At 36.9% G+C, this 23154-nt stretch overlaps 1 protein-coding gene and 1 non-coding gene across 6 annotated transcripts in view; one reads left to right on the forward strand and one right to left on the reverse strand.

Annotated features, from left to right (window-relative positions):
* LOC5567874 (microtubule-associated serine/threonine-protein kinase 3) overlaps nucleotides 1-23154 on the reverse strand; it is a 55341-nt gene that overhangs the window by 18434 nt on the left and 13753 nt on the right. The window lies entirely within an intron of this gene.
* Trnaa-agc lies at nucleotides 10535-10606 on the forward strand. The gene has a single exon. It is a non-coding gene; the product is annotated as a tRNA-Ala (tRNA).

The following is a 23154-nucleotide window of genomic DNA, read 5'->3' on the forward strand; positions in this document are numbered from 1 at the left end:
AGTCACTCGCTGCGCGACATCGAACGGCAATTTTGTGCAGCTCTAGGGCATTTGTTGTCTTCCTTTTAGAGGATTAGCTAGTAACTACCGCGCGGCGAGCGCGATTCACCAACTGTTGATCATTAATTAGAACGCCCGAGGGAGAAGCAGGTTTAGCTCTGCGACCTTGAATATTTGAGTGTTTATTTGGCGGGAAAACAGTTTTAATACATACCGGCCTGATCCACTAAATTGACTCAAGATGGCCATTGTATATCTAAATATAGTAATCTTATATTCACATAGAAAGATTTGTGATGGTTGCCTTGGATTCATTGGCAGCATCAAGGTAAATTTGGAATGTTAATAAAAGCTATGTTTATTTATGTTTGATTATCAGAAAATCAAATCAAATACATCATCATTGTAAGTTTGCTTCGCGCGTGAATGTCTGATTTCTAGAACTACACAGTGGTCCCAATCTTTTGGTCGCACAATGAATCGGATTGAAAGTCATAAATTTGCCTTAAGAGCATCAGACAACCGTTTGTGCTGCAAATTTAACTCACTGGTCACTCGCTGGTCCAATCGATAACATTTTCAGAGCAAACGGTTGTAAGGTTCTTTAGATTTGTGCTCTTGAAAATTTGATGTTTGGCTTCGACGCATCTTCACCTTTAGAAACAAAAAAATTGAGTACATAGTTAGTTTCCGGGGCAACCTGGAATCAGAGGCGTCTGGTCAGCCTTTTCAACCTGTTCATTGAACAGGTAGACCATTTGAATCGTACAACTAATTAAAAAAAAAATAAATCAAATTCAACAAATCTTTAGCATGAGTTTGTGTTTATACGCACTACATAGAAAGTAGCATAACAGTTCTCGCATAACTTTACAAAACATCCTAAGTAACAAATGTAAACAAAAGGAGATTTTCATTAGAAAGCGCTTTGCACCACTTAACATCATATTAGAACGCTCATATTGATCAAATCAAATGAGAGCGAATCCGGCATCCAAATAAGCGGAAGAATGAGAGAGAATCAGAGAATTAGCAAAATGTCCTAAATACAGGTCAACGGGGTCTTCCTTAGCCGAGTGGTTAGAGTCCGCAGCTACAAATCAAAACCATGCTGAAGGTGTCTGGGTTCGATTCCCGGTCGGTCCAGGATCTTTTCCAAATGAAAATTTCCTTGACTTCCCTGAGCACAGAGTATGATAGTACTTGCCACACGATGTACGAATGCGAAAATGGCAAATTTGGCAAAGAAAGCTCTCAGTTAATAACTGTGGAAGTACTCATAAGAACACTATGCTGAGAAGCAGGCTCGGTCCCAGTGAGGAGGTAACGCCAAGAAGAAGAAGAAGAAGATTAGTGAGGCTTTTAGCCACAGGCTGGTTCGCCTCCATAAGTAATCTTCTAAACACTTTTCAATGGTCTCAATGATGTTTCCTAAGACCTCATTTGAATGGGCTTAATATCTTCAGTTAGAAATTCGCAAACCATTTCACAAGAAATCGATAACAATTGTGAAATAGTTATTTAAGCAACAAGTTGCAAAATGATGATTTTTTCAGTATGAGTCATACATTTATCCAATGAGGCTTGCCGAGTAAAAAAATATAAATAAAAATCACATTCATTCATCAATCAAGAAAAAAAACCTGAGAAGTCGTCACGGCTTCCTAGGGGTCCTCGGACCAGCGGTTGGGAAGCTTTGCGTTAGAACGAGATGCTATCAAATTTTCACACATTCTGTTTTGCCTTTGGGTTGCTGTTGCTTCAGATGTTCTCACTTGTTGGAATATGATCTATGGGCGCGTTGAACGGTTGATTTCATTCAACCAGGAAAAAGCCAGAAAAAATACTGTTATGTCTCGAAATAACTGATTAATAATTAACGAAAAGTTTCCACATACAAATTGAGCAGAAACTTAATAAAAATCTTGATGTGTGATTGAGAACCATTGCCTTATTATCTAGAAAATGTTGTATTAACGCAGATTGATGATCATTATCCATTGTTTCGGCGTACAATGTTCGTTATAATCCTGATTCATTACGTGGAAAGTTGATACCACGAAACAAATTATTTCTAAAGAACCTCATCAACCGCAACATTAGTTGTAGCACAATAAGCCATTTTATGAGACGTTTCGAATCATATGGTTTCCGTTTGTTTACCAGCTTTGAAAGTTTCTGGCGGGCCGATTTATTTACGTTTCTTCTAGCGCTACATTTGGAAGGAGCATATTCAATAATGGCGCTGGTGGCAATGCAACAAAGTTTTTAATGTTCGCATGTAAAATTTAAATCAGTAGGCAGGGAAGATATTTTTCATCTACGTTACCTGTAATACATGTAAACCGGGTAGAAACATGCGCTGAAAGAGACGGAAAAGTCATCGGCAACAAAAATGTGACCAGCGTCATTCAGATATCATGCTAGTTTTTTGAACAACAACAATGAGCGGCCCGCCAGAAAACGTCATTCGAACGTCTCGTAAAATGGCTTATAGCTTTCGTCATCGTACAATTTTAAGCGGCCGATCTGATCCATTCCGCAGTGTCAGTCAGCCGAGCCGAAATCCCAACTTGTCTGCCAGATCATCTAGGCCATTTTACACGGCGTACATGCCAACCATTCCGATATCGAGTGATCACCACCAAGTCTCGCTCGAATGTTTGCTGAGGCAAGTGGGTGGTATTTATAAACTTCATACTTACGCTCTCGATGATGGCGAGAGGTGCACACACGCAACTGGCATTGACCGTAAGCAATTTGCGCGAAAAACAACATTCAAAATCCGCCAAGTTGCACCGAACCCCCTCCCCCCTTTACAGCCACTCCCTCCCCCACCACAGAATTTGCCTGTCAGCTAGCTACCTTGTCTACTTCGTCAATCAGTTAATTACGGTTACGGTTCTCGCGTCTATGTCAAGAACCTGGTCCCCATCGCCAGCAAGCAGGCCCTCCCTTTTTGTTCAAGTTCAACCTCAAGTTTGCGCAGCTGCCTCGCGGACGATTTAGTAGTGTCACCGTCGAAATCATAACATACGACGGCAAGGCGCGATTATCTTTTGACGTAGCAGAGCTCGCAAAAACATAAACATCCCATAGATTGGTCTATTTTTAACACGTACGGCCGAGTTCAGAGCCCTTGTGTTTGATTATTGGACACGTCGTCAAAGGGTGGCTGTAGACATCGACGGGTAGGGTGGATTCAGCCGACGGATAAACTACGTAGTACAGTTTCGGACAAAATATTTGCTGCTCTTTTCGAAGTCAGGTCAGTCAGCAAAGTTTTGTAGACACTTATCAAACTTTAACCAACTCCATCCATGATTGTTTTATTCGTTTTAGCCCCATAATTTTGAGTTATATTCAAATCTTCGAACATGATAGTTAAATACCTTGTCAGTAAACAAAAAAAAATACTACTAAACCATTTACGGGTATTTCGACCTTAACTGTAAGGTTTTTGAGATAAATATGTTTGTTTGAAAAACCATATTTGAATGTCTAAAGTTCATTCATTCATTTATTTAGATAACATCAACAATTTCACGCCACAATATTCGGTTCGTGGCCGCATCTCTCTATCCTCGTTTCATTTTGTATCAACCGGATCCGAAGCGAACACCATATTTGCAGGGTTGCGCTGTCCGACATTCTTGCAACATGCCCTGCCCATCGTACCCTTCCAGCTTTAGCCACTGTTCCTGCTCATTGCATCGCAGTAACCCACTATGTTTATTGTAGCAACCAGCTGTCCTAGTAGTCCAGAAACAAAGCGAATACATCCAAAGTTAATACAAACTCAAAACGACTTATTCAATTCATCTCCGCTATCGAACAGCCACCTTCTGGATACTGGGTTCTCCGTAGAGTTGGGCGAGCTCGTAGTTCATCCTTCGCCGCCACACGCTGTTTTCCTGCACACCGCCAAAGATCGTCCTAAGCACCCGACGTTCGAGACTCGTTTCATGCCCAGCTAACGTTGTCATCCGTCAGCAAGGTAGACGAACTCGTCGACCATGTCCAACGTATCTCCGTCTATCGAAACACTGCTACTTAGGCGAGACCTGTCGCGCTTTTTCTTGTTAGCATTCACCACCAGTCCAACTTTTGCAGGTCTGCCACCTTTTCAACTGTTCGGCCGACAATGTTGATATCTTCCGCAAAGCAAACAAATTGACTGGATCTCGTAAAAATCGTACCCCGGCTCTCCGCATAAGACCTTCTAGCGCAATATTGAACAACAGGCAAAACATTCCATACCCTTGTAGTCTCCCGCAAAATTCAAACGAACTGAAATATTTGCCTGAAACCTCTACACAATTTTGCACACCTTCCATCATTGCTCTTATCAGTCCGGGCAAGCTGATCTCGAACATGATTTTCCATAGCTCTACGCGATCGATACTATCGTATACCGCCTTGAAATCGATGAAAGGGTGATGCGTTGGGACCTGGTTTTCAAGACATTTTTGGATGGTTTGCCGTACAGTAAAGATCTGGTCTGTTGTCTATCAGCCGTCAACGAAGTCGGCTTGATAGCTTTCCACGAATTCGTTTACTACGGGTGACAGACGACGGAAGATGATCTGGGATAATACTTTGTAAGCCGCATTTAGAATGGCGATCGCTCGAAAGTTTTCACAATCTAGCCTGTCGCCTTTTTTGTAGAAGGGGGATATTGTACCCCTTCCTCCCAATTCTCCGGTAGCTGTTCTGTTTCGCAGATTATGCCTATCAGGAGGTGCGAAAAATGGTCAGCCTCTCCGAGCCCATCTTTATGAGTTTAGCTCCGATACCATCCTTACCAGGAGTTCTATTGTTCTTGAGCTGATGAATGGCATCCTTAACCTCCCTCAAAGTGGGGGCTCTTTGGTTTCTATCGTCCGCATTTCCTCCGTTGTCTCAACTCTCATTGCCTGTGCTCTCAGCGTTCGTCTAAGTGTTGCTTGCACACACACAACGCGAGACAAGACATAACACTTATCGTTCTTACAATCACCAAAAAAGTTAAAAAAAAACCTTTCGTCGACCGGTTTCGGGCGCGATGTAGCCCATCTACAGGAGAATGTCGGACTGACTGCGACGATTTCGTACGTTGATCCAAAATGAAGAGATGCTTCAATGTATTGTGATGTCTGCTATGTTGAAGAGGCACGACGCGATCGGAGGGTCGTTTTCATTCATCAATGGCTCTTCAGACTTATTGATGAACATGGACTCCCATGCTTCCACCTTTAGATCACCACATGCTCATCCGGCAAAATCAAGGTGTCTACTCATTTACAGAAATGAAATTCCCTGGACCTGGAAATGTTTTTCCAGGATTTAAAAAAATAATTCCACTTTTAGGAAATTCTCCAAAATACATAAATGATTGACAAATAGTTAATATTAGATGACTAAGAAATTATTTTCAAGGAAAGCTATCTTTGAAAAAAAAAACTAATGATAAATTACAAAGTATTTTTCCCTTCAATAAAAACAAACTTCCTTTTTTCTACATGTGTTGTAGTACATAGGAAACAAATCAAATACATTGGTGATTTTCGTCCAATTTCCACGAAAAACAAGAATGTTTATCAAATGATCTGAAAGTGCCTTTAATCATTAAAGTTAGATTTAAAAACAGCCTATTCATTCTTAAGGAAAAAATAGCCTTGTCCTTAAAATGGAATTCAGGACCACCGTGAGAGCTCAATTCCTAAGTTAAAAAGACATTTTCATAAGATAATTTCTTATTAATTTTTGGGATTCCTCGCAATACATATTACAAGTATTACAGCTCGTTTTACTGTATTTAATTCACATATTATCTTCAGCAGTTTGTTTTGAGATTTTTCACGAACTTTCTAAGTAATCCTTTCAAGAAATTCGTTTTGAATACCTTCAAATATTCAGAACCCCTTTATAGATCGTTTCAGACATTTTGCAATGAAGTCTCAAATTCTCAAAAAAAAAAAAAACATGTCATGTTGATTTCTCTAGAACTCAAAATCAAAATTCCTTCAGGAATTCCTACATTCTGTTTAAAATTACTCAAGGAATTCTTCCAAGAATTTGCCAGGAATGTCTCCAGGGAAATGTCGTATTTTCTTCTCGTTTCAGAGCGCGAGTAATGGCGCTTTAACCTAGGCTTCCGAGCCAGGGCATAAGGGAAAAATACTTGTGTTCCATCCCTGAAAGAAGAGCACCCTCAACAATGGAGTGTGCATTAACTCCCAATTATTTAAACTTGTCCCCGTTTTTTCGTTAAAACCATTCAACTATTTACGTCTATCATATCTTTCAAAAGTGGATAATCTGATCGCCGTGAACTTTTGAGTTATCTTCAACCCCAAATCTGCACAGTAGGCCTGGCCGTTTTAATATTTGTATCATATCACCGATATGCTGCAAATATTAATGCTGACAAGAAAATACTAGAAGAAATTCCAGTAGTTCCACAATGCTCTTTAATATTGGCTGTGCAAGCGCTTAGATTCAATTAGATTAAATTAGAATGTCTTCAGAGAAAGGTCGAAATTTTTCAGATTGGTTTGTAGAAAATTGTTAAAAATATCCGCGAAGAATTTCGAAACAAAATCCTAGAGTAACTTCAGATGAAACTTTTGTGAGTTCTAAGTATGCCTTGATTAATTTCTATAAGGATCTCTAAAAAAACTCCTGTACCTATATAAATAAAAATGGAATGGTGTTTGTATGTCACTAAATGGCTTGAGAACGGGACAACCGATTTGCACAATTCTTTCACTGTTGTCTTCATGCTCTTCTTTAACAGCATATTTGATGGCAAGACAAAGTTTGCCGGACCACTAATTGTTGATAGCTAAGATAACCAAAAATTAATACAATCTCTGAATAATGACGTTTGACGCTTTGAAGAAATTCTTTGATGAAATCTATCTATGAATAATCGAAGCAATAACTGTAATAATTGCTTTTGGATCATCCAAATATGACGTCCATCATTTGGGGGAGGTAGGGGGTCTATGAAAGTGTGACACTGCATGTAATAGGTCTTGGAAAAAGCGTGACAGAGGAGGGAGGGGGGTCTAGAAATCTCGAAAAACGATGGACGTCATATTTGAATCGCCCCTTTAATATTAACTGGTGTGGAACCTTCAATAAACTTTTGAAGAATACATGAAGATTTGGAAATTTTATTTGACATTTTTCAGAAAAATGTTTGAAACTCAACAATATAATTTAGATGGAAAGCTGAGAGAGAGTTCTGTAGGTACTTAATGAGTAATCCCAGGTCAAATTTGTCTACAAATTCTTGGAAAAGTTTGTAATAGATTTCATCGAACAATGCCTGAAGGATTTTTTGGGGCAATTCCTGAGAGTAATCGTGGATGAATTATGAAAAAAAATCCTAATAGAAATTATTGTAGCGATTGTTGGAAAAAATATGAAACGATATTTATCAAAAACTCTGTAATAAACTTTTGTGGAAAAGCTCCTCTAGAATCTATGGTAAGTCTTCTAGAAATCGGTGAAAGAATTAGTGCAAACAGGAAATCCTGGGATAGTCGGTAGGACTTTTTCAGGGTATTCCCACTGAGGATTTTTTCAACTCTGAAACAAACTTTTGTGGAAGCACTAGAGTGCTCTAAGATTTTCTGAACCAATTTCTGAAGAAATTCTTCAAAGCATCAATTGGAAAATCGCTGGTAGTATTTCGGAAAGTATTCCATAAGAAATCACTAGAATTGCTGATACTATTATGAACTTGTGGAATAGTCGCGTAATAGTCTCTGAAGATTTCTCTTGAGTCTAGAATCCTGCGCCAGGATTCACTGAAAGCAGATTAATTGGGTTGTTTAGTGATGAAAAAATCACAGTTTCTTGTAGCTTGATCGAAAGAGCACATTTTTCTAAGTGTAACACGATTTTATTGCGCTTTATTATCTTAATTTTGATATAGTAAATGATTAAAACAGATTTTATTCCGTTGACTGAATGACATTTCATTTCACACAATGACAGCTCGTCCCGAAGTAAATTTTGCCGAGGGGTGATTCAAACGCGACTTACATATTAAATTCAACCGTGTTTTAAAAATAATTCCAGGGCACTAAAAATTATGAAACTTCGGATTCTGGCTCTGTTTTTAACGTAGAATCAGAATATGTTAAAAACAGGATATCTCTAAACAAGCCGATTCATCAATTAAATTAATTAATAGAGACTTGCATTGAAATAGTGACCAACTCTTAAAAATAGTACTTTGTACCTTTTATATTTTTTGCTCTGGAATGTTTTCAACTGTGTTTCATACGTTCATGAACGACACCCAACTGGAATTGTTCTTGCCTTTGAAAACATGATGATCTAAATATGTTTTATGCTGAACAAATAAAAATCGTTAAAAGGACTAGGTAAATGTGGCAACAAACGTTTTGATAGCGGTGCAGCCGAAAATTTTTTGATTGTGAAGATTTTGTGTTACAAAAACGACATATTCTACTATTCTCTAGCATGTACTACTGCATCAAAATGATTTCCCTGAGTGTAGCCGAAATTCCCTGAGAATTCCAGGTTGAATAAAATTCCCTAATAATTCCATGTTTTCCAGGTTTTTCCAGGTAGTAGACACCCTGAAAGTACTCCCATCGTTAGCCCTGCACATCTCGGCTCACGGCACGAAGCCGTTGCGGGATGCGTTGAGCTTCTGATAGAACATACGTGTTTCTTGAGACCGACACAGCTGTTCCTTCTCCATCAGGCGGCGTTTTCTCTCCCGAATCTGCTGTTGCCGTTTCCGTCTATAACGTTCCACGTTCTACCGAGTCCCTTGCTGCAGCACAACCGCTCGCACTGCATTCTTCTCCTTCAGACTCGGCGAACTTATCGTTCTGTCGACTCCGTCCCACGTACCCGACGTTGTTTTCTGCTACATCGTTGTTGGCTGCTTTCACTGTACTCCAACAGTCCTCAAGAGAGGCTTCATCCAGCTCACCCTCTTCCGGTAATGTAGCCTCGAGGTTCTGCGCGTATGCAGTTGCGGCTTCCGGTTGTTTGTGGCGCTCTAGGTCATAGACGGGGCAGCCGTCGGTACCATACGCTGTTGACGACGGAGAGATTTGGGCGCAGTTCAACCATCACCACATAGTGGACGATGTCCATCAATCAGAACGTGTTGTGATTCTGCCTTCTGATCTCCAGGTGTATTGGTATGGAAGGCTGTGCTGGAAGTAGGTGCTATGAATGGCCATATCCTTGGAGACGGCGAAATCAACTAGTCGTAAGCCGTTTTCGTTCGTCAGCCGGTGGGCACTGAACTTTCCAATAGTCGGTCTGAACTCCCCCTCCTGGCCAACCTGAGCGATTAGATCTCCTATGATGATTTTGAAGTTGAGAGATTTACAGTTCCACGCGTACCGAGCTTCTAATAGCTAGTCACTTTACGTTGCTGTGGTCTTCGTCGATTACCCCGGTTCGAATTCTCTCGTTGACTATTCGTTGCTTTATTTTATACGGCTGCACATTGGGGAATTCCGAACCCAAAGGTGGAAAAAATTGATAACTTTCACAATAGAATGATAAAAAATAAGTTTTATAGCTCATTCGAAAGGAAATTTTCTCAGGAATCGATTGGTGATAGTTTCATGAATGTGGGGCCACTTCTGGATAAGCTATGGTGCCCGTTTTGCCCCAATTCCTTGAAAATTTTAGATTTTCATGTTGTTTTGAGTAAAACTGTTTTATTGTGGAGATTATTTTATGGAGCATATAGATTTTTGGCTATTTTTGCCCCAATTCCCCTAAACACGATTTCTTTCGTAATTATTCAACTTTTTTTCCCAAATCAAATTTATTGTGTACTGAATTGTTTATTCTGTATCTGATACAATATTTAAATCATAAAACATAGGAGATTTTGGGGATCTTTTACACATAAACAAAAAATAACCAAATAAAATAATCAAAAATGAATCTATCAAGAAACCATAGCCGTTTTTTTTTATTGCAACAAATTACTCAGGATCAGGTTAGTTACTCATTCATTACTGTAGCAATTTCGTGAGAGTCAAATTGCATTTTACAAGAAATTATTTGGGAAATAATTTCGTCTTTTTATGGATATTTGGTATTCAATATTCCAATTGCCATCATACACTACAGAAAAAATTATCATAAAAGTAATAATGCAGTTTGTTGTTAATAATGCTCAATTCTAGATTTTTCCAAAATCGATCTTTCATTTCATTAGTATAATTTATAGTTACTATGTTTGTTATGTTGCCTCTACATTTGCTGTTAACAGATTGCTTGTTGGTTGACATCAATGCTCCTTATGGTGAACCACACTTTGTTAATATTGTAAACAGTAATTATGGTAACATCTGTTTGACTGAATTTCAAGCATGTTCAAGAGCCTTCTAAAATGCATAACATGAAGAAATTTAAATTAATTAACTCATTACGCGTGGTAAAGATGGACAAATTATGGGTGAAAATATGAAAAAAATCCACGAGCTCGGCTGGGATTAGAACCCAGGACTCTTGTATGCTGGACGAGCGCTTTACGGGCTCGGTGGCTTAGTTGGTAAAGCGCTCGTCTAGCATACAAGAGTCCTGGGTTCAAATCCCAGCCGAGCACGTGGATTTTTTTCATAATTTCACCCATGATTTTTCCATCTTTACCACGCGTAATGAGTTAATTAATTTAATAACCATGCGGATTGGATTACCGAACAGCTCAATATAAGCGTCAATTTATTTTGAATGGGTATTATTAACTACTACATTTTCAATCAAAGTGTGTCATATTGAAATATATGGAAGACTTTGTTTGTTTATGATCACTTTTTCAGTAGTAGGGTGCAGGCAGAGCTACTTGGGCACTTCCACGCAATTTTATTCTCATGAAATTTCTTCAAAATGCAATTTTATTCTCATGAAATTTATTCAGGTATGATTGTGTAACTAATTCAATTCTGAGTGATTTGTTTAAATCAGAAAAAAACTGCTGATGGTTACTTAATGGATCCATTTTTGAGTGTTTTTATTTTTTTATTTTTATTTATGTGTAAAAGATCCCCATAATCTCCTGTTTTTGGATTTAAATACTGTATCAACTACTGAATAAACAATTCAGTGCATAATAAATTTGATTCGAAGATATTTGTCCAATAATTATGAAAGAAATCGTTTTTAGGGGAATTGGGGCAAACATAGCCAAAAAACTATATGCTCCCACTATCTCCTATCAATGAGGCTAACGGCAATCGATCATTTAGATCAATATCGTTTACCCAAACTATCGCACATCGTTTGGAAATGTTTGGAATTTGTGATATAAGAAGGTAAATTATTCACAATATTTTGCATAGAGCATAAATAATGATCATACATATTATAAAAATTTTAATACAACTTATTTCTACAACCTTTATTCATGATTATTAGACTATTTTAAAATTTATTTCAATAAAAAACACGTTGAAAAAATTTAAAACAAAAATTCCTCTTCAAAAATATTTCATTGTACATTTGGCCCCATAATCCCCTAAATTTCCATCTTTTTATAACTTTATCTGTAAAACATTGTTGAATGGACTAGAAATGATGGATTTCATGGGAAATAATCTCCACAATAAAGTAGTTTTACTCAAAACAACATGAAAAACTAAAATTTTCAAGGAATTGGGGCAAAACGGGCACCATAGCTTATCCCAGAGTGGCCCCACATTCATGAAACTATCACGAATCGATTCCTGAGAAAATTTCCTTTCGAATGAGCTATAAAACTTATTTTTTATCATTCTATTGTGAAAGTTATCAATTTTTTCCACCTTTGGGTTCGGATTTCCCCAATGTGGGCTGGCTTGCAGGGCCTGACACTAATCAACCAAAATAATGACCAAGTTTCTATTGAAGAATGAAAGTTGGGTTATGTTTCGGAAAATTTAGATATTGAATAAGCTAATTCTGATTCTCTGATAAATAAAAATACTACTATAAACCATTTTTTCTACATGTTCAAATTGTAAACGCCAATTTTGAGTTTTCGACATAGACTTTGAATTCTATTCCTCAATAATAGACCTGGTACCAACTCTGCCAATCTCCCATTTTACTTAGAGAACTATTTTGCAGTCTTCAAAAAGCAAGCAAGCAAGTTTGCAAACTGAGTAGAAATATTCTCACCCAACCCATCGATATCAACGCAATGGGCTTCCAATGGTGTTCGAATGCCACTAATGCCACTTTCATTTATTTATAAAGTGGTCGTTGCGCTGCAACAACAGAAGCGGTGCAATTCACACTTCTTCGCTCAAAGCTACAAAGTTGAACCTAGGCGGGTATGGCCAGTAGTTGATCGCCGAGCTCAAATTGAATCGTAATGAACGAATCAATTTAACCCAAACCGATTAGCTCAACATCAGCACCACCATCAGGCAGGCAGGCCGTTGTGCTTTGCTGTTGGTTTACGCGCTCCGTCTGCGGCGCTATAAGGAAAGCGATACGCACTAGGGTGTTTCAGAGAAACATAAAGTCATGGTGCTCAATGCTAGAACTCGAGTCGAGTCTAGTACACGACACTGAAGATGGCCTTACAGTTGAGGTCAAAATATGCGTATCTGTCAAAGGATACAAACTCTACTGGAATCAAAAAGTATACTACTTAATTCGGTTTACAATACAGCTCGAAATTGATTATAAACAATGTCTTAATTTTTTTTTCTAAGTTTCAGAGGTTTGCTCAAAAACAAAAATAAGTAAACGAGAATCGACCCGTAACGTAGGATGATCTACCTGTGTTACGTGGTAGGATCTACTTATCTGAACCCTAGTCATTTCTTGTTTCCCTGGTCGCGAATTACAAAATCCTTGTAACTGGCAACAGTTTCTGGAAAAATGACTTAAACATAATGAATTCACTACAAGGTTATTTGTAGTTCATCATTCGAATTTCAGTCAATTCAAACTACTTCTAGCTGAAATACTCAAACTTGGTCATTTTGTATGGAAAAACAGCATTTGGTTGCTTATTTCTGTCACTGATTAAGAAAAGTACGGTATGAGAAATTTTACGTCAAATGAAAATTTGGTATAACAGCTGATTATTGTTGTGAACGCACCAACCATTTATATTGAAAAAGAGCCGAAAAAGTTGTTCTAAGCAAAAGGAAGAAAAAACTACTAATTGAACTTTAACACTTCACTTAACTTTTTCTTAAACATAATATGATAATCCTCTCCATAAATGAAAAAAAGTGTAGTAATTTTTAGAAGGTCGGTTTTACAAAAATGCTAAACACATTTCTTTCATTCTGAGGTTAGGCACCATGACTTTTCGAATTGATTTTTGGGACACCCTGATACGAACTCTATCCACCAATCCCAAGGTGTGTATCGTTGTAGGCTTTAATTTCTTTGATCGGCACCTAGCATTGGCTGACTGACTGCTGTTGAGTTTATTATTGAGGTGTGTTCAGAAAAATATGCAATGAAATCGTCCTACAGTGGTGTAAGGTTAATTTTTTCTCCATTTGTTTCTTGGAATTATCGGCTTTTCCATTCTTTGTGCTTTATTTTTGTTTTTGATGGAATAGAGCAAGAATTGACAAACAGATCGTAACGAACTTATACAACAAGACGAGTCGTCATACCTCATAAAATACAATGTGCGAACGCAGAGAATCTATAGCAAGTGCGAGTTTACGACTCAGTTCATGTTTGAAGATTAGTGTAGACTAATCACTGAAAGGTCAAGCACTTCAGTACCATGTCCGGCTGCTGTCCACTAATTAACAAAGTCACAAAATAATCTCCACTAAACTAAACAAACTACCCTGTCCGAATAGCTGAATGTTCAAATGTTTGAGATGAGAGTTCGTTGTTTGTAATCAAGTAGCGAGCAAGAACACCGTACAATCACTAAAAACCACAACCAAAATAGTCCAAGGAATCAATTTTGACATCAACGTGTCGACTGCGGTGCGGTTTCATGTATGTATCTTATCTAAAGCTTATAGGAGCAGTTGTTGCTGGTATTTTTGCCATTACCAATTTTGCTCAATGAAACAGGTGAGAACTGTCAAAAACGAAGCTATCAGATACGGGCAGCACGCAGCGAGGGTTCCTGTTTCATATGAGCGCACACCACTACACGTGTGTCAGAGGACAGGTTTGCCCTAATTTGTGTTTGTTATGGGTTCTCAAACGGTGGGTCACGACCCACCAGATCTGTTGAACGTCGACGATCATAATAATCATGATAATGTAATAAGGTTTTCTGAACATATAATTTTTCTTCATATCTCGTGATGTACCTTGCTTTCTACTCTCAATTCCAAATCAACTTATATTCTCCGTATTATCAACGAAAAGTAACAGAATGTCAATTTATATGAGATATATTTCATTGGAAAGTCCCATATCAATGGATCCACTGGCTGCAATGAAAACTGATTCGCTATTCGAAAACTTGGTTCATGTTGCTGCGCTGATATCCATCAACTTCGCAGACCATTTCTTCATCTTCTCGTTCTACTGAGGCACTTTGTTCAATGAAACCTGCAAAGCATGCATCTTACAAACCTCATTAACTAAGCTTCTCTTCGCTTTTCATAGCGACCGTTTGGGTTATGTTAATTATTCATTAGGGCGGAACTCAAAGGTACAATACAAGAGTATACTTTTTTGAATATTTTTTAAGGGATTTTGCTCAGAGGGCTCAAGTACGTAAAACAGCACAAAATGATAGCTATGTATGTCTACTAAAAGTTTGCTGCAGAAAGTTTATCAATAAAACATAATTATGTCTATGTTTTGTTTGATTTGTGACCAGAAGAACCATAAAAATAAGTTTTTTTGTGAACATTTTACTCCGCTAGACCGTTATTTCTTTATGGAATCACCAAAATTGTATTTTTTTTCAGATCTTCCAAGTGTTTTGTTTTTTCACACTTGTAATAATTGAAGCCAAAACGGGTTTTAAACAATGTTGCATTAAATGCCGAACAGCAACATTCATAGAAGTTCTAGAACATAGGTCTTCAGAATATTTGTCAAAAACATTAGAATTAACAACTTTGAAGAAGAAAATTGTTAGCTAGGACACTTCTGTCGATAAATAAAACTGATCTACAAGTTGTAAGTTATCTAGAACAAATTTAATAGTTATCCTACTAACCCAACATCTTTTTCATGACAACTTAAGATTAATTATACAGCACATAAACCACAAATGCTCTGGGTCCATCGCCAGCTTTTCAGGCGAATCCTGGCCTGATCTTATACCCCTCCCAACCTCCATCTCCTTGGCACTTATGATGGCGTCGCTGAGTCGGTGGCCTCTCATTAAGTAACCCAAGTAACCAGTAAGCACGATAATGCGGCACGGTAACAGCATTATATGCGCATATAGGGTAATCATTTGATGCTTGTCAGTTCTATATACGCATATAATGCTATTATAATGCCAGAAAAGGCGAAATAGCGTGCCATTATAATGCGAAGATATAACCGTGCTTCTCGGCATCACTAGTGCTGATATAAGACCACGTGAGAAATGTCAGTTGTTTTCGCCAGGTTTTTCGGGCGAATATTTTGTGCTTTCGCGTACGCAGCCAGAGAGCTTTCGCGTATGCGGCCAAGCAGCTGGTACACGAGGTAAATAAATAAATGAATGAAAACGGAAACCTCGAATAGTATGCAAAATGTTATAAAATGATTGAGATAGTACTTCTCCGTATCAGACTTATTCATTTTGGTGGTTTTCATTTTTTTAAGGACTTAAAATTGCCACATATTGATCCTTGTTTTATGATGATGAAATTCCTCATTTTGCGTCTCGAACCTGCGACACCTGTATTGTTGAGTTGTTGAAGTTCTGCTCCTTTGCTCCTTCGCCCACATAAAATAAATAGTATTGGAAAGAAAAGTGACCAATTTAAACCACCACTTTTCCCCGTCATAAAACCTGCAGCTGTAGTAGTGAGAAGACTTATGTTTGACTCCCCCTCACCACTACATGCAAACACAAAGCACGTGGTATATCTGTCAAAACACTGGATGGCATTTAAACAAGCCCTGTATGCGAATATAGAGCCAATATAGTGCTTATTTAATGCCCGTATGCATCAGGCTTAGAAGCATTAATGATGCTGTAATAGGGTTTCTATGCAGCGGAAGTGCTGTTATAAGGTGTGTAAGCATTTGTGGTGCTATTATAATGCATGTACGCATTTATGATGCTGATTAAGGGCTTATTATTAGTGCTTATGGTTACTTGGGAAGTGCTACATCAACATTTCCTTCCCCTATCCCAAGTTACGGTAGAGATGGGCGTGGCCAGGAATAGCAATATCCATGCTTTTGGTAATGTTGTACATGATTGGGCCAAGGTTTACCCTCCAACCTTGTTCCTGAAAGCAGTCTGGGTGAGATTATCAAATGACACATGAATGTTGCTAGTATCCAATCTACAAAGTATACCGTAACTGCGCTAACGCTAACGCGCTCTCTATTTTCGCTCAAATTTTGAGCTTTTCATTCTATATTGGCCTATCAAATCTAAGTCATTAAATGAAGTTCATAAAAGAAATCCAGAATATTTTGAAGAATCTACTCCAGAATTTATGGATCCTGTGATAATAATACACAGGATTTTTTTTAATCATCCACCGAATTATGCCAGAATTCGACCTTATATTATTAGCATGAATCGAAATGTGCTGAAATCCTGATCAAACTTATACGAAAAGCTTGGTAAGAATGTCTATGAATCTTGGACTAAGTTATTACAAGAATCGTTCCTAGAATTCTTTTAAAATCAATCATTTGAAATGCCACCTGGAAATCTTTGATAAATATCAAGTTATTATTGGAGCAACAATTATTATAAAACTCATTTTTCATCGAGAGAAAAATATTGTAAAATTTAAATGTAACTGATGAGAGTTCAATTGTTTTGGTTTAAAGTAGGGGAATTAGGGGCATAATGGACACGTTAAGCAAATGTTCGTTTTAAGACCATTAAATGGCAATATTTTTAATTAACACCCGGCTAGTTTTCAAGTTTGATGTTAGTACGACGTGTCACATTCATTCATAGTGATAAAAATCATAGCATATGTCAGAAAAGCGAGATAGAAAATTGGGTCGAAAACAAGGCTGGTAAAAAGGTATCGGGGCGAAATGAACACCTGCATAAAATTTAGTTATTCCAATATATTCAATGACTGTCAATCATTCCGATATGCAAAAGGGCTCTCCCTCAATCATAATAGCTAAAAAGAACCTTTCTGGGTTCGTTACTTTGCTCAAAAATTAGATTCTTCCACGGTCTTGCTTATATGCCAATTTAAAACTGAGAAAAATTTTAAGTCAAATTTTGAAGAACAATTGAAGCAAAAAATAAACTTTTATACCGTCCAACATTTCAAATGCATTATAGATTTCATGCAGTGAATGAACTTTTGATGAAATATGCGTATTATCAGATATTGAGAGGGTGTCCATTTCGCCCCGTATGTTCATTATGCCCCTAATCCCCCTACGTCCTGACGAAAGCACTACAATAGTATTAATATGACAAATGACCTACGCATTCACAAAGTTGCTTATTTAGTCCCCACGTCACATTTAAAACACAATAGAAAAACAAATACTTTATTTCCAGAAGACTTCCCAAAGCAAAATGACAATCATCAAAGTTTACTATAAAGAAATCGATTTTTTTCCATGTATTATTTTCATAATATGTTATTCTAAGGTTCCCTCCCCTAGGACGTGTAATCTTGCCGCGATGGGTGGGCTTACCCCATTAGCACTTATATGGGAACCAAAGACATGTCCAGTCGTGGTGGTATCACATCAGGAAATATTTGTTTAATGCCGCGTCATCAACCATCTGGCATAGATGCATCAATCTTACGGATGTGATCCAACGGTTATCCTGTTACCACGCATCGGGGTAACAGGAGCCGTAGCCACGCCTTGATGCAGATAGGTTAGATTTTGTTTAAATGGTTATAATATTGACTAGAGGAGAATGACTGAGGATCCATCGAGTAGAATGTGACACAAATGTTAATTTGTTATGCTTCTCTCATTAGAATCATAATAAAAAACCACATTTTTTATGTTGGTATCATAAAACTACAACAACTTCATTCTCGCAAAATTATAATAAATAGATAGGGCTTAGGCGCGATGAAGCTTTATTTTGTCACCGAAAAGTGGATCCGGACAATAAAAATTGACTTTCTATTTCTTTATTATTTCTAGTATAGTTTTTAACACATAGAAATGTATTTACGACGATTCTAAATGAAAACAGACGAGACCAGATTTGAATATGAAAAGATGTATAAAACAAACTGATCAAAACCATTATTGACCAACATGACAAAAGTAGTAAACTTAAAATATTCAACTTGTCCAAGTACTAATAAACATGTTAAAAAGGACTTTTAGCAATACTGACCAACGGGACTGAGGAAAAACTAGATCAACAGTCAACACATAAAGTTTCCGATGTCGTTGACTATAATGAGCGATGTAGTCAAATGTAATTCAATGAAAACTCACTAAATCCTGTTTATTCCTAATACTAATAACTTTCTTTCTTTCTTTCTTTTCATGTATAACAACTAACAACAACACCATCACGAGGGAGCAAGTGGTCTGTCGTATGTATCAAACGTCGTGTTAGGAGCCGAAGCACATAGATCAGCACGGACACGGATCGAATTACCATCAAACTTTTTTAATTCTTAGCGAACACATATTGTATATCGATGACCACACCAAACACATTTACAGTACATTTAGATTTGATACTTCTCCTCATATTAATTATCTACAACTTGGATTCGGTACTACAAGATGGCAACATAGACAGTCATCTCTCCTAGAAAAGTATTGTATTGATTAGCATTCCAGTACGACCTTCGGAAGATAACTGTTTAAAACCTAACACTTGATTCATATTTTGAAATTTATTCATATAGTATGACACATCACGTTTCAGATTAGTAGCATAAACGACTAAAATACTAGAGAATACATGACGTACAATGACGAGGCACTTCAGATAGTTCTTGTTCGCGTATAGATGGAAGTACATTTCATGTTTTTCACTTCAATAACCTTCATTCCATTCGGGAAAAAGGATCTCCCTATCGCTATCGTTTGATATACGACCGCATTCTGTATAATTAACACTTTCTGTCTATCATTGTCAAAAGATGCTTGGAGATGACATCTGTGCTACAATTTGTCAACATAGACTACTACAACATAGCTCTGTATGTTATTTCCAAGAAATGCATTAATTAATAACATATATTTTCATGTCGCTTCTCCATGCGTAAACAAGAATCTGATTGCTCAGAACTAAAGGATGACTATACAAACATGACTACGGGAGGGAAACTGAAGCAAAAACAATTTAATAAAACTACTTCTGCACAATATTCATCCAAAATAGTGTTAAAGCGGGCAACATAGCCTATTCCGTCTAAATATTGGCAAAAGTAGAGGTAAAAATTTGCACTACGGGGTCCAGCACAGACAACGAAGCTGTCATACAGCTCCAGCTGAGTAAACCATAAAAAAAAACAAACAAAAAAAATGTTATTCTAAGGTTGCCTATGATTACCTATGAGATTTTTCATAAAACGACCATGAAGAGAAACATTTATTCCTAACAACGCGGTAAAACCTCAAGATTTCGCTCTCTTTTATATAATTATAATTTGTTTAGTAACCTAAACCAGTTTTTCACACGTATATCACTTCACTTTTTTGCTGGGAGTACAAGGATGGTATTTTAGCAAATTTGGTCATAAAGGATAAATCACTAGAGTGTCAGAGAATGGTGGAATATTATTAAATTTTTAAAAGTTCAAGCTTTATTAGAATAGTAAAGGATAGCAACATACCATTTGTTCATAAATTTTTGTAATGCTATTGCCTAGCTTTGACGAACGGTTTTTGGAATAACGATTTAGTTCTTCAACCAAAAGCGTTTTATAGGGTTTTATATTTTTATAACATAGTAGAATAATAGTTCAATGATGCACAGAAAATCGATTACGATTTTATCAATAAATAAAAACATATAGCATAAACGTAGTGTCCACTTTATAAATTGAAGAGTCCTTAAATGAATTCTCCTAGGAAGTCTTGCGATAATTTCTTTAAGTATTCATCCAGATGTTTCTTCACAAAATCCATCCAGAGACCATATTTCAAAAAAAAAAAAAAAAAAATTCGGAATACATCCAATGCGTTGAATTTTCATGAAATTGTCAGAATTAACTCTTTTCCCTCCCGCAATTTTCTAGCAATTCTTCGCAATGTTTATCATGGGGTTTTGTTATGTCTTAAGTTTATTTTGTTTTGCTATATTTTAAATTCCAATTTAACCTTTTTTATACTTATCCCTTTTCAGGGCTGGTAACGATTAAGTGTCTTCAAATTAGGAACATTAGAGACCAAACAGCAACAAAGAAAACAAAAACAAAAAATAATGTTCTTTAGAAGATCTGAAGAGACTTTTTCTCAGAAGAGATTAAAAAATAATCCATTGCTCGAAACATCTCGTTACAAATACTACTGCTCGTATTGCTGTATGTATGTTTTGATGATTTTCCAGAAATTTCATTAGAAATTAGTTTACTCCGAAGATTTATTAAGGAGTTCAGCTAACGATTCTTATGCGGACTGCCTAAAAAAATCGTTCAATATTTTCAAGAATTTTACCTGTAATTTTCTAAGGATAACCTCAGAAATTAGGCCAAGATTTTTGTTCAGGAAGTCCTCCGAATATTCTTTCAAAAATTTATCAAGAAATTCCTTAGAGCTCCAGTGATTTTTCTACCGATTTCCTTAGTGCTTTGTAAAAAACCCGCGTAAAAAAGAGCATAGCCTAAGATGTTCAAAAAAGTTACGTAGTAGTGGTCAATGAACGAATTGACTACTTATCCGGGAATCCCGTAACATGTTACGGAGCCACTAGGTGGCTAACGTTGCCTTAGATAATTGAATGCATCTCTTGAATATTTGATAGGTCGCATGATATGTTTCCCTCAAATGAATGAACTGGTAACTTTTCCGCCGTGGGAATTAGTATGGACATCATGGCCATACCCAGATAGCAACGTATTGGATCAATTTGTTATAAAATTCTGCAAATTTTGATGGCTTGGTTCTACCAAAAACATAAATTAACCACTACTCCGGATGCCGTAGGAGCCGTTCAATGGCCTTCGGAATTAGCCTATTGGCCATTTGGTAACCTGTACTATCCTGAACAACTAACCTGTTGATTAGATACCATTATCAATGCATTTTAGACCAAATACTATGTTTCACAATTCACAACAAATGCATTTTGCTCTTACAAATGCTCTGGCGAAAATGGTTCCTTTGGCTCCGGTTTTGAGCAGCCCAATCAAACCAAGATTTTTAACTAGATTTACAAAACATAAGCCTTGACGATAATTGTTGTACTCCAAAACATTTATTATTGCTGAAAAAACGGCTTCGTAATTCGTAGGTCAAATCCGGGTCAATATGACCCGCAAATCCACATGGAAATAGCTGTAAAAATCACTGAAATAGTTAGAATAGGAACTGAAAGGTTTCAAATATTGAAGAAATTTCTGTGAAATATGTAGCCGCGTAAGAGTCTCTGAAGATCTGTCTGGAGACTGCATAATTTTGCACTAGGATCAACTGTGACACAAGTTACTTTAGAGACTTCCATTAAAAATAAATACTTATAAGAGAAATGCTTTGAAATCTGCTACCAGTACTGCTTTCTAATCACCCCAAAATTCACTTCGGAGTGTTGAGATACTACTGTATTCTATTTTTTGAATTATTCGATAGTTTTTCATCTACTTTAAGTAAATAAATAAAAAAATATTTAAACAAAAACAGCACACTGCACGTTTATGACATTGAATAAATAAACCATTATTGATAACTGAGTCGGCCAGCCTTTCTAAAAATATAAAGAAAGCCCTACAAGTACTTCAAATACGTCAAATGAAAGCTTTCAATCCATATTATGTACGAAAAATATCAAGGCCACCAGAACTTGAATTTGGCAAAATTAATATAAGTTATAACTTTGGTTCCTAAATTGACATTGATTTCTCATGAGAGAAGCCAAAATAGCAATTACGAGTACCGTAAAGTGCCGTAATTCAGCGCAGTTAACGAATAAAACATTTCACATTTCACGAATAAAACATGTATAAGGCAGCATCCATTCATTACGTAACGCTGAAATTGAACATTTTCAACCTCCTACCCCCCTCCACAACACTTTTTGTATGAAAAAAAGTAAAGTTTTGTATGAGCCGTAACGTAGACTTTTTTATATTTTTTTTGACTATCACATGAAATAAGGATAAACATTTGTTATAGTCTTTTCCTGAGACGAGACTCGCGTTGTTGCAGACATTTGAAATAACTATAGTCTTGTGTTTAGATTTATCAGCAGCTTTGGAAAAACTGCTCCGAACACTGAGGTTTTTATAACAGTTTATTTTGAATACAATACTTTTCAATTTTTCAGCATTTGGACGTTTCGCGACTGCGGAGACGTTGATATTTTTTCCTTCTCCTTGTCAGCTTTGGGATTGCATGTTATTCCAGAAGAAATTTCAAAAAAATATGCAGTTTGGCGAATTCGCCCCGACTACCTCTACACACTTAAATTATTTTACCGTAATCCGTGAATTTCACCGTAATATCAACAGCTGATCAGTTCGGTAAAATAAAACACCGTAATTCCGTCGAAATTCAACGGATTACGGTGAAATTTTACCGAAAACTGTAAAAATTTAACGTACTCCGTTAATTTATTTCACCGAAATTTTCAGCTGTTGGGATTACGTTGAATTTCACGGATTCCTGTAAAATAATTTAAGTCTGTATATTCGTATTCCGCACTATTCATACAATAACAAACGTTTATGGACCTTGGTTTTGGACAAACTTTTCCTCCCACCATGAATGACCACGTGATTTCTGAACGGCCGCTAGTTTCCCTGTAAGTGGGCTTTCCCGATATTCCGGTTGTTTGCGAAACGTATTTATGCATGAAAATACTTCCTCAGTTAAATATTCAGCTGTGAAGACCAATATAGCATGTTTTACTTGTTTGTTGTTCTGTAA

The sequence above is a fragment of the Aedes aegypti genome, chromosome 3, assembly GCF_002204515.2.
Source record: "Aedes aegypti strain LVP_AGWG chromosome 3, AaegL5.0 Primary Assembly, whole genome shotgun sequence".
NCBI lineage: Eukaryota > Metazoa > Arthropoda > Insecta > Diptera > Culicidae > Aedes > Aedes aegypti.